We start from the raw sequence: 9,780 nt of genomic DNA on the forward strand, positions 1-9,780 counted from the left end.
TTTTAAGGTGCTTTAATGCAACAGCCATGTCTTTCAGTCTGACTGCATGGGACAACTCGGCTCCCAGAGGAGTGATTTTTGTTAAAATTTGGCACATTTATTCTTCAAGGAAATTTTCTGAGACGGTTCGATTTTCACTGAGATAGCTTGTGCTGTACACATTTTTAAAATTTCAGAATCTCCCACTGAAAAAATTGGTGATTTTGCAAGCTTGAGCTATGAATTCGTTTGCTGTTTTTTTTAATTTGAACTTGATAACGGTTACGTCTACGTGTGTGAGTGTATATATGTTGTGAGCTTGGGTCCAAACACCATCAGGCTAGCACCAGCACTTTGTCCAAACACACGTTTATTAAATACAAAATAAAATCCCACACAGTACACAGTGCCCCCAGCACCAATCACACTCTACACGGGTCTACCTTCCAAATGTCCGTGGGCCGCCTTTCCTCTCCTCACGGAAACTTCATCCTGCTTCCGACTCTAGATTTCTGACTGGAGTGAGGCGGCCCCTTTTATTCCCAACCGGATGTGCTCCAGGTGCCTGATGACACTCTTCCGGCAGCACTTCCTGGTGTGGTGGAAGTGCTGCCCTTGCCTTCGGGTGTCGCTGGAAGGATCTTCCCCCACCTTCCCAGGTGTGGCGGAAGTGTCAATCTCCCAAGCTCCACAATGCTCAGGACGCCCCCCGGCCCATTGGGCTTGAGCCTCCTTGCTCCTTCCCCGTGGTCCCCTCGTGGCATGGGGGATGTAAAGACCACCTCCCGGTCCTTCCAGGCGTCCTGGCTGGGTCTGACCCCCAGCCTCCCGTGACAATATATATAAAAAATATCTCTTATTGTAATAAAAAAGATTCTGGGACGAGACGTGACTTTTTCAGAGAGATACTTTCACGTCCTGAGAGACAAGACTTTGTCTTAACCGGGGCCGGAAATAAAAGACAAAGAGTAGATGACAAAGTAGAATGTCGTAAAGAATTCAGAAACGTTGCTGCAATACACATGCAGAGCAGGTTAGAGATAATGAAAGTACTAAAATTCGAAAGTCTCAAAAAATGATGGTAAAGATAACATTAGTGCAAACAAACAGAAATTATTACTCGGTGAAATAATGGAACAGCAAAAAGAGATCGAATATATTGTTTGCATTTAAACTTTAATTCAGAGACTTGTAGATCGTTTAATTCATGTTGCTATCAAAGAAAAGTAGTGTTTCTTCCCAATGCAAAGATTTTTATGTTTGGTGAAAGTGAAATCCACATATGCAAGCGACAGAGACCCGAAGTGGCTGGCACATAGCACAGGCTGAACGAAGTAAGCAGGGGGCAAAGCCCCCTAGTGTGTGTGTGTGTAAAATATACATCCATCCATCCATTTTCCAACCCGCTGAATCCGAATACAGGGTCACGGGGGTCTGCTGGAGCCAATCCCAGCCAACATAGGGCACAAGGCAGGAACCAATCCTGGGCAGGGTGCCAACCCACCGCAGGACACACACAAACACACCCACACACCAAGCACACACTAAGGCCAATTTAGAATCGCCAATCCACCTAACCTGCATGTCTTTGGATTGTGGGAGGAAACCGGAGCGCCGGAGGAAACCCATGCAGACACGGGGAGAACATGCAAACTCCACGCAGGGAGGACCCGGGAAGCGAACCCAGGTCTCCTAACTGCGAGGCAGCAGCGCTACCACTGCGCCACCGTGCCGCCCCGTAAAATATACAGTGGGATGCAAAAGTTGGGGGTCACAAAACAACTCTCAAATGACCTGAAGACAAAGATTGTTCACCATCATGGTTTAGGGGAAGGATCCAGAAAGCTGTCCCAGAGATTTAAGCTGTCTGTTTCCACAGTTAGGAACATATTGAGGAAATGGAAGACCACGGGCTCAGTTCAAGTTAAGGCTCGAAATGGCAGACCAAGAAAGATTTCGGATAGACAGAAGCGACGAATGGTGAGAACAGTCAGGGTCAACCCACAGACCAGCACCAAAGACCTACAACATCATCTTGCAGCAGATGGAGTCACTGTGCATCGTTCAACCATTCGACGCACTTTACACAAGGAGATGCTGTATGCGAGAGTGATGCAGAGGAAGCCTTTTCTCCGCCCACAGCACAAACAGAGCCGCTTGAGGTCTGCTCAAGCACATTTAGACAAGCCAGCTTCATTTTGGAATAAGGTGCTGTGAACTGATGACACTAAAATTGAGTTATTTGGGCATAACAAGGGGCGTTATGCATGGAGGAAAAAGAACACAGCATTCCAAGAAAAACACCTGCTACCTACAGTAAAATATGGTGGTGGTTCCATCATGCTGTGGGGCAGTGTGGCCAGTGCAGGGACTGGGAATCTTGTCAAAGTTGAGGGATGCATGGATTCCACTCAGTATCACCAGATTATAGAGACCAATGTCCAGGAATCAGTGACAAAGCTGAAGCTGCGCCGGGGCTGGATCTTTCAACAAGACAACGACCCGAAACACTGCTCAAAATCCACTAAGGCATTCATGCAGAGGAACAAGTACAACGTTCTGGAATGGCCATTTCAGTCCCCAGACCTGAATATAATTGAAAATCTGTGGTGTGAGTTAAAGAGAGCTGTCCATGCTCGGAAGCCATCAAACCTGAATGAACTAGAGATGTTTTGTAAAGAGGAATGGTCCAAAATACCTTCAACCACAATCCAGACTCTCATTGGAACCTACAGGAAGCGTTTAGAGGCTGTAATTTCTGCAAAAGGCGGATCTACTAAATATTGATTTCATTTCTTTTTTGTGGTGCCCAAATTTATGCACCTGCCTGATTTTGTTTGAACAATTATTGCACACTTTCTGTAAATCCAATAAACTTCATTTCACTTCTCAAATATCACTGTGTGTGTCTCCTATATGATATCTTTAACTGACATTTTTTATCGTAACAACCAACGATTTATACAGGAAAATAATGACCATTAACAAGGTTGCCCAAACTTTTGCATCCCACTGTACATATGTTTGACTCATTTGGCAACTACTGAAAATTATGAAACACTTGTGCATTGTGTCAGAACACGTGATGGGGCTTAGTCAGATGTAGGCAGGATTTGATGACGGAGTATTATAAGAAAGGTACGGTATTGGACATATTATACAAGGTAAGTACCATCCCTTACTGTACGAATGCACTGGGTGGTCTTGTTATATGCTAACAATCCAGCTTCTGCCACCTCCTCACCCCTCAGGTGTTCACATCCATATAAGTAAACTTTAAAGTCAACTTAACTTATGTAGAAATCGTTGAAAGGTGTTTCTGTGACTAAATGTGTACTCGCTATTTCCATTATGCTAAAAACAACTTCATGGCTGCATTACTTAAAAGATTTCAGGGATTCCGTATTTCTGTGGCAATTTACCAGCAGAGTGCCACAGTGATCCGCTATATGTCATGTTCACATGCAGCCAGCAGTTTCAGCTTGAGAAAAAAGTACAGATTTTAAATCTCTGTTTTTGTTTAAGACGTTTTAGCCACTTCTTCTTCACAATCATTAACACCAGCACAAGAATCTGCTGTCTAGGAAAGCAATTTCAGCCACATATTATAACATGGTATTAAAAATATTTGACGTACACTACTAGTAAGAGGAGAAATTAAGGCAATCTGAAAATGACTTCAGCAGGTTTCGCTAACTGTGCCCAAAGAAATCTCACTACGGCACATTGTTCAACAATGGTGTGATCCCGCAATGGAGCATCCATGCTTCATTTGACCTTGGCTTCAACTAGACCAGTGGTTCTCAATCTGTGGGGCGGGCCCCCCTATGGGGGTGCGAAGTAACAAAAAGGGGGGCACGAACATGTGAATAAAGAAAACAAGAATCAAAAATATGAAAAAAAATCTGTTGAAACCAAAACAAATTAACTTAAACTAAATTCTGATACTAGAACAATAAATATAGAGTTAGATAAATGTCGATAAACGTTAAGTAGGTATAATAAAATATGCATCTACATTTCAAAAAAAATGTTAGGGGGGCGCGATTAAAACTGTTATGAAAAATCGGGTCGCAAATACTTGAAGGTTGAGAAACGCTGAACTAGACTAATGGTAGAGCCCTACGTTATGTGTGATCAAAATACCAATAAGCCATCATGAACGTGTTGTATAGTGCCAGCATCTTTTGCTGTTTCAGTTACCACATAATGTTCAAATTGCCTTTGTGTATATTTTTTTTCATTGTGTTGTCCCTGTTATTTTAGAACATAGCTCAGTTACAAAAAAAGAATCCCCTCCAAAAATATTTGAACAGCATCACCAATTCATTAAGTTTGTTTTGCTATTCACAGATGATCTTTGAGTTTGAGATTAAATCAAAAGAAGAATTTGAGATGAGAGTTCAAAATTTCAGCTCTTATTTCCTGGTATTGTTATCTAGAGATGTTAAACAGTATAAAAGATAGCATCTTTTACGGCATACCTCCCAGTTTTTTAAATATTGAAACAGACAGTCTTAAAATACACAACCAAATATTAAGTGTTATTTATCTCTTTCTTGCAATAACTGCATCCAGCCTGCAACTCATTGATAAAACGGTTGGGTTTCTTCTTTTATTGTGCTCCTCCGCCACCTTTTCCTCCTTTGTTCAGTTGGTAGTGTGTTTGGGGTCATCGTCTTACTGAACGTTGAAGTTCTTCCCGATTAGTTTGGTTGCATTTGGTTGTAAATTGGCAGACAAAATGTTTCTGTAGACTTCTGAATTCCTTCTGCTGCTACTGTCATGAGTTAAATTCTCAAATAAGATTACTGAGCCTGTTGCGCAGTCAACCATTCAAGCCCAAGCCAGGCCATTCCCTCCACCATGCTTGACAGGTGAGCTCATACGCTTTGGATTAAAGAGCAGATCCTGTTTTCCTCATCACTGTGATCTGTCCATCTCTTTGGCTGAGCTGAATCTTGGTCTTATCAGTCCATAAAACTTTGCTCCTCTACTTTTTTGGCTCATCTCTGTATGTGTTTGTACATGCTAATATGGTTTTCTCTGTACTTCTTTAACGTGAAGCCTGAAAGCCATAAAGACTGCTTTAGATCATGTATGTTAGGTAGAATGCCCAGTTGGGGCTGGATGGTCTCATGGCCTTGGAACCATGGCAGATTTTGTTTATTTTTCTCCAGCCCAACTGAAGTTGGTTTTTTTTCTGTGCTCCCGGCCATCATCCATCCATCCATTATCCAACCCACTATATCCTAACTACATGGTCACGGGGGTCTGCTGGAGCCAATCCAAACCAGCACAGGGCGCAAGGCAGGAACAAACCCCGGACAGGGTGCCAGCCCACCACAGTCCCGGCCATCAGAGCTTACTTTATTCTTTGTTACTTAGTTTTGAAGCCTAGTCTTATTTTTGTCTCATATAATCTTTTCTTTCTTCATCTTGTAAAGCACTTTGAGCTACACCATTTGTATGAAAATCCATCCATTATCCAACCCGCTATATCCTAACTACAGGGTCATGGGGGTCTGCTGGAGCCAACACAGGGCGCAAGGCAGGAAACAAACCCCGGGCAGGATGCCAGCCCACTGCAGTTGTATGAAAATCTGCTATATAAATAAATGTTGTTGGCTTTCTCTGTACATTTCTCTTAATTCCAGTATGACTTTCTGATTCGTACTACTGATAAGTGGTTTTCATTTTGTAGTATGGCCTCAATATTTCTGCTCTCAAAGTCTTCTTCAAATGGTGGATTGTGATACTTTCACTCTTGAAGTTGTTGATGTCACTGACTGTTGGTTGTTTATTTTTTTAATTTATTTTTTTCTTTAGAGTTCTCACAATGCCTGTCGTTATCAGCTGTTGTTCTCCTTGGCTGACCCGTTCCATGTCTATTCCTCAGTACACCAGTGGTTTCTTTACTTTCCAGAACATTCCAGATTGTTCTATTGGTTATGCCCAGTGTTTGTACCATGCATCTGATTGATTTTTCCCTCTTTTCTCAACTTCAAAATGGTTTGCTTGTCTCCCGTAGACAGCTCTCTGGACTTCATGTTAGTTTATCCTTTTTAATGACAAATGCAGTCCTCACTCCAAGGCTTAAACCAAAAGGTCACATTCAGAGCTCTTTATTACTTAAGTATCTTTAGCTGGACACAACTGGGGAACAAGAAACCCCTCTAAGTTCCATGTTCCTATATTTTTGCTTGCTGAAAAACTGTGTGGTCAGCTACAAAAGGTGTTATCTTACATATTGTTTAACAAATCTAGATGTCAATACCAGGTGTGGCAGTAGGGGGGCGCTAGTGCTCCCTTGAACTCTCAGGTACAACTCCAGACACCGGATAAAAGTCCAAGACTCTTTATTATTTTATTTTTCACAGTGCACCAAGCACCTTCCACACTACTCATAAATCACTAAATCACACAATAAATTCTCCTCCTTGCCCAGACACTTGCTCCTCTACCTCCCAGCTCAGCTCAGTGTCTGGACTGAGACATCGTCCTTTTATAGCCCCTGACCCGGAGGTGTTCCTGTCCCAACAGTCCACAGTTCCTATTTCCTTCCGAGTCAGGACAATCAGTTCTTCATTTTAACCCGGGAGCACGTCGTTCCTTCCCGTCACGTGACCGTGATGTACTCCCGGGTCATAAGGCATAAAAGAGCCCATAAGCCCCCCCCACAGCGACTCCTGGTGGTCCCCAAGGTATCCAGCAGGGCTGTGTATAAATACTACAAAGTCCATAAGGCCCTGCTGGACCTCGGGGCACAATCCTGCTGTCGGGAGAGCTCCTCCTGGCGGCCTGGGGGTGAGGACCGGCATGAGAAGCCAGCAAATAACGGCCAAAATTCTGAACTGTCACCTCATACTCATCTTTCGATCTCAAACCCAAATGTCTTCAGGAAATAGCGAAAATAAATGAATTGGCCTTCTCATTCCACTTTCAGAGCAGACTGTCTATCTTTATATATCATACGCTACCGTGACTGTCCATTTGTTTGCCCAGCATTTTAAATCACCTGTAGCTCGCAAACCGTTTGAACTATTGACCTGAAATTTGGTACACATATACTACGTGATGCCTACTATCCGCTTTCGGGTGATGATTGACCTCCAAGGTTATCCATCCATCCATTTTCTAACCCGCTGAATCCGAATACAGGGTCACGGGGGTCTGCTGGAGCCAATCCCAGCCAACACAGGGCACAAGGCAGGAACCAATCCTGGCACACACAAACACACCTACACACCAAGCACACACTAGGGCCAATTTAGAATCGCCAATCCACCTAACCTGCATGTCTTTGGATTGTGGGAGGAAACCGGAGCGCCCGGAGGAAACCTACGCAGACACGGGGAGAACATGCAAACTTCACGCAGGGAGGACCTGGGAAGCAAACCCGGGTCTCCTAACTGTGAGGCAGCAGCGCTACCACTGCTCCACCGTGCCGCCCTTCCTCCAAGGTTATTCCTCTTTTTATTTTTATTTTATTGTAGAATCAACACTCGGCAGCTGGCAGCAGGGTGGCTGGGCTGCACATGTGTATGGGTGCCATTCTCATTCCCTACCGCCTTTGCCATCACTTCTGCTACCTCTTCATATCTTAAATCATTCTTGAGGCAGATTGAAGACTTAAGTGCCAGCTTAAGTGAAAAATTAAGTAATTACAACACAAACACTGACTTAGTCAGCTTTAACGTGAAAAGACGCTGATGAAAGAAGAGAAGAAGCGGGCCGCTAGGGTGAAGAAAAGAAGAGCTGCTCAGGAAACAGCAAGCGCATCAACCTCTGAGCAAACGAATGCTAAACGTGCAGAGAAAGAGGATGAGAACTAGGGATGCTCAAGTCAAGTGCATTCACTGCACGTTATCGTGCAGTGCGCTGTTACTGGTATGTCATAAAATTGGGATAGCGACTCTTAGATGAAGTGACAAGAAGATTTTTAAAATGCTCCAATGTTGAAGCCATATAACCACATCTTCATTCTCTCCTGAATGTTTACACCATGCCTAAATTTTCCTACTTGTTTTTTTTTTTCTTGCAAAAGATAACAGATTTAAATGATGCATTACTGATTTGCTTCCAAATTTTTAGTGAAATTTAAAAACGAGCAAATCTTTAATTAATACTGCAGCATACATAGTGCATTTGGCTCAAGGCTGGATGATTAGGACCCTCACAGGCCCCTGGGTGACTTAGCAGAAAGTATATTATACTTTTACTAGCTGTGTAAGCCCGTGCTGTAAAAAGCCCCGAGTCCTAGAAACTATTGAAATCATCAGAAACAAATGGACATGTAGAGATGTCAGGTAATTGAAAGCAACTACTCTGGGCATCTCTCTCCTAGGAGAATTCGTTTTGCTGATGTGCTTGCCTCGCTTTTGCATTAGCGGCAGGAGGAAAAGTAAAAGGGATACCGTTTTGCTGATGTTAGCGGCTAAGCGACTTTGTGTTTCTTATGAGGTTTCGTTTTTGCTGACTTGCTGGCCCCTCTTATGTTATTAGTAGCTAAGTGAGTTTTCTGTTTCCTCGGAGGCAGAGCCCTTACCCCAACTCCACCTCTCACTTCCGGGCCGAACAGACGCACACACTTCCACGCATAGACGTTTATATTTAAGATTAATGCAGCATACGGACACCATGTCATTTAATGCAGTGCAGTATTTCTCACTCTTGATTTCAGCTCAAGACTTGATTGCTCGTCCCCCTTGATCATTTCTGCCCATAGACACTATCTTGTCTCATTGAGCGTGGGATTAGATAAAATGCCCCTTGCTGTCACGGGCCCCTAGGCATACACCCAGAATGCACTGGTGGTAGATACATTTTCCTGTAAGATTCTAAGTAATACCACTTGCACTTCTCAGCAGATCATCCACTTGAAGCTAAGCATGTTTGGAGCCGACCAGTACTTGGATGGGAAACCATCTAGGAAAAGCTTGGGTTCCTGCCGAAAGATGTGTTGGTGAGGCCTGCAGGGGGCGCTTACCCTGTCGTCTGAAGGTGGATCCCAATGCCCCACTGCAGTGACGGGGACACTGCGCTGTAAAAATGGCGCTGTTCTTCAGATGAGATGGAAAATCCAATACGTGACTCTCTGTCATCATTGAAGATACCTGGGCATCCTTTGTAAAGAGTAGGGTGAATACTGATGTATAGGCCAAACTAGATAGCCGACACCTGCCGTAGCATACGGCGGTGTAAGAGTAGGAATGCAAAACGGTACATTGCCTTCATCAACCGTTTGTGTCAAGAAACAACCCACTGATAGGAACAGGCAGTTGCCGGATCCCGGAATAGAGATTACGTTATACAAAAACCTTTTGACAGAGAAGATACTGTCATTCATTTTATAACAAAGGCTTAGGAAACAACCGTCACAGTATAACGAAAATAGTAAGGTGTATGGGAGGCCACAGGCAGAGTGGGGAAGGGTTTGGAAGAGGATGAATAGGAATCGAGAAATGCCATGTCGGCTGCGTGTGGGCGGGGCCAGTTTTGAAGTGGAAGCAGGATGAACCGGAAGAGAAATATATATAATAGATAATAATAATACATTTTATTTATATAGCACCTTTCCGACGCTTAAGATGCTTTTTCAATTCACAGCCTAGCCAGTCTGGCCTCTAATTAGTTCCTGTTTCTAATTAGTTATCCCTGTCTCGCCACTTCACCACCTAACAGCTCATGTGTGGTGAGCATACTGGCGCAATAATGGCTGCCGTCACATCATCCAGGTAGATGCTGCACATTGGTGGTGATGGAAGTGGCTCCCCACTCATATGTGAAGCACTTTGATTA

Source organism: Polypterus senegalus, chromosome 11, assembly GCF_016835505.1.
Source record: "Polypterus senegalus isolate Bchr_013 chromosome 11, ASM1683550v1, whole genome shotgun sequence".
Classification (NCBI taxonomy): domain Eukaryota; kingdom Metazoa; phylum Chordata; class Cladistia; order Polypteriformes; family Polypteridae; genus Polypterus; species Polypterus senegalus.